Source organism: Schistocerca gregaria, chromosome 1 (assembly GCF_023897955.1).
Source record: "Schistocerca gregaria isolate iqSchGreg1 chromosome 1, iqSchGreg1.2, whole genome shotgun sequence".
Taxonomy (NCBI): Eukaryota; Metazoa; Arthropoda; class Insecta; order Orthoptera; family Acrididae; genus Schistocerca; species Schistocerca gregaria.
In genome coordinates this window covers 900,989,581-900,995,580 of record NC_064920.1, presented here as the reverse complement: position 1 = coordinate 900,995,580, position 6,000 = coordinate 900,989,581, and positions in this window count along the sequence as shown.

The following is a 6,000-nucleotide window of genomic DNA, read 5'->3' as shown; positions in this document are numbered from 1 at the left end:
GTGTCAGTTATTTCCTAGCAATTGTCATGCAGTGTACATAAGAGATTACATTCAAATTTCATTTATATACGTGTTGTGTCTGGCTTTCTGTGCTTCGTTTCATCGTTGTTTTCTAGTTTTCTCCTGAATGTGCTCAAGTAGTAACTCGCTGAGCATTTGAAGAACTTCTGTTAAATTATGTCTGTGAATTATGTAATGTCAAGCATTTATTAACAATGGCACTACCGGTGTTGTTATGTGTCAGTAATCATTTTCGGTCATAAATTTACAGTTTGCAAAAGGAAAAAAAACATAATGAATCTATATCTGTATTCAAATGATCGTTTGTCCGTCAACAAAATTTGTGGCGAGTAGAATCGACTTTTGCCTTTTGCAGTAAAGGCTCTCTTTCTACGAGTGCGTTCTGAAAAGTAGTGCCTCCGAATTACTTATATGAAACCTCTTAAATATTTTAAAATAAAACAAACCTTATTAACATTCCAATTCTTTATTCTTCATGTCTACACATTTGCAGACCTCTGCAGCTAGTGGGCTCTGAGTTGTAGCTTGTAACATGGCGGTGTGTAACGTAACTACGTCGTTGCGTGATAAACACCATGCTCTAATCGACTGTCAAACTCGAAGAGATCGTCCACACATGGATCACTCTCTCCTTCAGCATTTTACAATGTAATGATACACAAGAACGCTGCGACATCTACAACGATCTGACGTCTTAGGTTCACTGTCACCGATCATCCTCCATACAGTCCCTAGTTGGCTCCGTCCGATTTTTGTATATTTGAAAAACTTAAAGAACACCTGAGATGACTTCACTTCGATATTTATGAAGGTGCAAGAAGAGGTGACGTTGTGGCTCCGTCAACCAAGACAGACATTCTACAGTGACGGTATCAATAAACTGGTCTCTCGTTATGAGAAATGTGTTCGTCGAGAGTTCGTGTTGAGAAAAAAATATGTAGACATGGGTGTATATACTTTAAGAGTTATCACATAAAAATTTGGAGACATTGCTTTTCAGCACGCCTTCTTATTAGGAGCACCTCACTGCCCAAAGGGAAGATTCAGAGTGTTATATTTATGTTATAAATCACAAATTGCTGGTGGACGAAAGACTCATGTTGTAAACAACGCATAGCTAATGGTTACTTCTTTCTCTAATATTCTGTTTCGCCCAATAGTATAAGCTAGTAGCGGGTGGGAGACTGTCACAGGTAGATGAGAGGTACTATGCTACTGAAGGTTTGCGTTTGGCATACGGCCTTGTGTGGTGAGCTCAGCTGATAAAAGTCTGCGTGAACTGTTTCAACTTTACACAATTATTTTAAGCAGTTTGTAAACTGTTCTGTTAATAATGAAGATTAGAAAGCGAGAGGACACAGGATAGAATGTCGGTCGGAACTCGGGTTTTTCACCCTGCCTTACCCAAGCCTTGACCTCTTAACCACGTGAAGGTTCGCCATGAACGGCTAGTGGTTCGGACTCCACGGTAGGATAGCTCGGGTAGGTTAGGGACATGGAAGTCGCCAAAGTGGCATACAATTGAAAGACCATCAAGCCGTTAAGCCACACGGAATTACAGTAGTTGGAAAATGTTTCCGAGAGAGAAGATGGTAGCCTGGATTTGCGTACTGGCCCTCCGTATTAATCTGATCTCTCAGGGGATTCTTTATCGGGAATAACAACTCTACATCAGTATTCTAATCTTGTGTAGCGAACAAAACTTGCCAGGCACAGCAGAAATTGAACATATGGGCTACGGTATTCTTGTGTTGCGATGTCTTTCAACTTTCACATTTTTGCATACATTTGATGTGTAGTCTGAGTTTCAATTTTTATGCTATTGTAATTTTATCAGTACTGTATTACTGTAATGCACAACTCCTTTAACTTTGTCGCTCACATGTTCAGACGTTTTGCGACCAACGTCATATCAATAGGCATCGTACCTCACGTAACTGTCATGTTTTCATTTTATGTTACAGAGCGTGTTCGACGTCTGTGTTATGCAGTGTCCACTTGTAACGTGCTTGTTAAATTAGGTCTATGGACAAATTTCAATTTCAGAAATGGTAAAAAAATTACTGTACCCCTAAATGTAGTTGCATGTGTAGAACTAAATATTTCAATAGTATTAATATTAGCACTATTCATGTGTTTATACATATCTTGTAATCTGACTTGTTCCACATCATATCGATAAAACAAACGAGAAAATGATCTACGGAACATGACATAACTAAAACTAAAACTAAACTAAAACTATCGGGCGCCATCACCGCGTCTGCAAGTCAATGGCCCCTTATTTACGCGAATTACAATTTCTGTGCGTAGACATCTCATACCATATGCCACCACAAATAAAGTGTCCGATCCCTGATACGCAGTATCAGTGATGTATTTCGTACCAAAGACGGACAAACAAGCTATTAACCAGGTGGTCATATCATTTTGGCTCATCAGTGTATTTGTGGACGATATTGCTGTTTTTTGTTCGTCCTCTAGCGTTGCAACAGCGGTCGACCAGTCGCAAGTCCACCGCAGAGGTTAGAGGGGTAGGCTGTAAAGACGGGTTTCCAGTTGTCTGCGGATAAGTATGTGTGTATGTCCTAGTCATATTTTTCATTTATTTGACTTGCTTCTGAAGAACACCGCTCTACCTTTCAGAGACTTAGTGAGGTTTCTAGGCTTCATGTTTTGTTCCGAACTATCGTTGTTGCTGCAACGAAGAGACGTAAAAGCTAGTACCCAGAAGACAATGAATATCGTGAAGTGTCTTAGCCGCAGATCTTGAGGAGCTGACAGGGAGCGTCTGTTGCTGTTTTATAAGGCTTTTGTGTGTTCATGTCTAGACTGTGGATCCAAGGAGTACTGGTCAGCGAGGACTTCGTACCTGAAGAGTATTGACACTATCTACCATGAGGAGATAAGACTGTCCATAGGGGCTTAAAGTCCAGTCTCTGCGCTGACGTGGGGGAACCACCACTCATCATCTTGGAGTCAGCTCTTGTTGGTGCATCAGGCATGTAAGTTCCTCGCAGCTCCGTTTTCACTTGCGTAACATACTGTTGCTCGTCTACCTCTGGAAATTTCTTTCTTCAGCGGCCAATGGGCAACAATGTCGTTTGGAGTCCGCTTGCAGCGCGTGCTAGAGTCACTTGATGTGGAGCACATACAATCCAAAATTCCAGGACTTAACCACCAGCCACCCTAGTTACTGAAGACGATCAGATTGCATTCCAACGTATTTCTTTAACACAGTATTTTATGATATTTTAACTGAGCACCATAACTCTACAGCTGTCTTTACAGATTGGTCGAAACATGGGGACTCCTTTGGTAGCTCTGTTGTTCTGCCTGATCGAGTCCTCAAGGCCCAACTGCCAGCCGAATTTACTACCTGCGAGGTGAAATTATAAGTAATCGGCCACTGGAGCAGATAAGAAGAGCTTCAGGTGCTAAATTCCTTGTCTGTTACGATTCTCTGAGTGCCTTCACCCTCTGACACGCTTGTACGAAGCATTTAAAGTAGTCCAGAATATCCATGACGCCCTCCTCCGCCTACAAAAATGGGGAAAAGAGTTGTCTTCATGCTGGGTGCCATGGGTATCGCAAGACTGAAAGGGCAGATGTAGCAGCCAAGGAAGTATTTCTAAATGCTCCCTTACTTCGCCGTCCGCCCCCGGTAGCTGAGTGGTCAGCGCGACAGACTGTCAGTCCTAAGGGGCCCGGGTTCGATTACCGGCTGGGAAGGAGATTTTCTATGCTCAGGGACTAGTTGTTGTGTTGTCCTACTCATAATCATTTCATTCCCATCGAGGCGCAAGTCGCCGAAGTGGCGTCAAATCGAAAGACTTGCACCAAGGCGGGCGGTCTACCCGACGAGAGGCCCTCGTCATACGCCATTATTATTATTATACTTAGTTTTGCCGTCTCCCTGCATGCTGTTGTCTAGTTGTTGAGATGGTCTTGTGTCCATGAGAGGATGGTTGAAAGAGACAGACAATAGGTCACGTCTAGTAAAGAAAACCGCGCAGCCATGGCGTACAACCTTCAAGCCACGTCGGTGGAACGAGATTCTCCTTACTCGTCTTCGCGTAGGCCACAACCATATGACTCATGGATTCTTGCTCAGGCCAGAGGACCCTCCAATATGTGGTGCATACGGCGTGCAGGTGACTGCGTTTTGTTTTCCGACCAGCGGGCAATTTTCCGACAGATCTGTCCTCTAGTTTAAAAACCGAATGTGGTCAGAGTTTTAAGGTTTTACGATGTATTCAACTTGTTTCCGAAAATCTTAAGGAGATGTCTTTAATGTTTTAACAGGGTGACTTTCTCACTTATGTTTTTTGTATGTAGTCAGCTAGTCAAATTTTCTGTGCCCTTCTTCTACCTGTTCCGTGGGTTTACTTCCGTTTTAATTCGAGGTATAGCATCTTCCACATTTTCTCTGTTGTCTTCAGGCATGTGAAGTAGAGTGATTGTGTGAGGGAATGCAAGTGAGGTGGAGTGAGGTGCATGAGTGTCGTTTTATAAGTTTCCTCCTCTCTGTGTGATAAATCTCGCCGTTGAGCGCCCGTAAGCTCCAAAAACATATGATATCAACCCAACACCTAAGCTGAGCTCTCCCAATTGGTCATCAACCTCTGGATTGTGTAATAATTATGGCTTAAGGACCTCGTAGACGAGATACGAGAAAGTGGAGCTCACAGCAAGGCAGATAAACACTCCTTTTTCCCTCGCTATATTTGTGAGTGGAGCTGGAAATGAAATGACCAGTAGTGGTATAATGCGGCTTACGGAGTATGTAAGGGGACGCAGAAGCAATTCTAGATTTAGATAACTTAATTACCCATATATTCCATTTCAATAATGAGAATTGGCATTTGAAAACTGCATGTTTACATTTTACCGCACGAGTTTCCATAAACTGAATAAAAAACGCAAGTGAAAAATAATATTCAATTTAAGCAATTGATAGTTAAACAAATGCGTATATCCTGCGCTTTTGTAAAGAACGGAACTAACTAAAGCTATCCGTGCATAATTAGGAGTTATTGGTGGTTCAATGTTGGCGTTTTTTAAATACCTACAAGCAATGGAACAGATCTGACAGCTGTTCTCTTGTAATAACACGCTACTGAATATACGTAGTGTCTGTTTATAAAAGGTGTATCGTTGATTACAATTCGCATTTTAGCCTTCCCAATCTCTCTCCTCGCAGTAACGTTACCTTAAGGTACTAGTTTCATCGCTGCAACGCGACTCCGTCTCCAAAACAGTTACAGCTTCGCACACGCTACCAGTTTAATTAGGTCACTATATATGACCAAGTTTAGAGTCCATTCCTGTGCGTGTACCGTAATAATGAGCATTTAAAGCGCCAAAAGCGCTGTTTAAATGAACGCCGCTGATTACATTTCAATGTTTTAGCCTCCACCTGCAGTGAATTACACAAGCGGAAGCTTGGGTGAGCAGCTACGTATTACTGTATAGGCTCGGACTGTTCCATATGAATGCGTTGATCCCGAAACACTGTGTGACGTACATCACGCGAGGAACTCAGCAGACAGTCTAGTGGGAAGATTTTTATTTTTCAAGCGATACGAAGTATTGATGGCGCATGCTGTTCCCAGTTTCTATTGTACAATCTCGGTCATGCATAATATCACGGTTAGAATTTTGAATTGAAAAAACCCACTAGCCATTCGTTATTTCTTTCTTCCCTTATAGACACCTAGAGTATTACAAAGAACTGGAATATTACATGTCTTTTTCCAAAGAACTTAATATAAATGTGTAGGGTGTTCCGAAACTATCCGTTCATATTAATAAACGAGATAGAGAACATCAAACAATTTTAAGTCGATAAGAAACATGTTGTGGTTGGCAGTAGAGCCAACCCGTATAACTAAAGGAGACCGAAATTCACGCGTTTTAGTTCACGCAGGCTGGCTTAAGGTCTGGAACATGACAAGGGAATTAGAATTGAGAAAAATG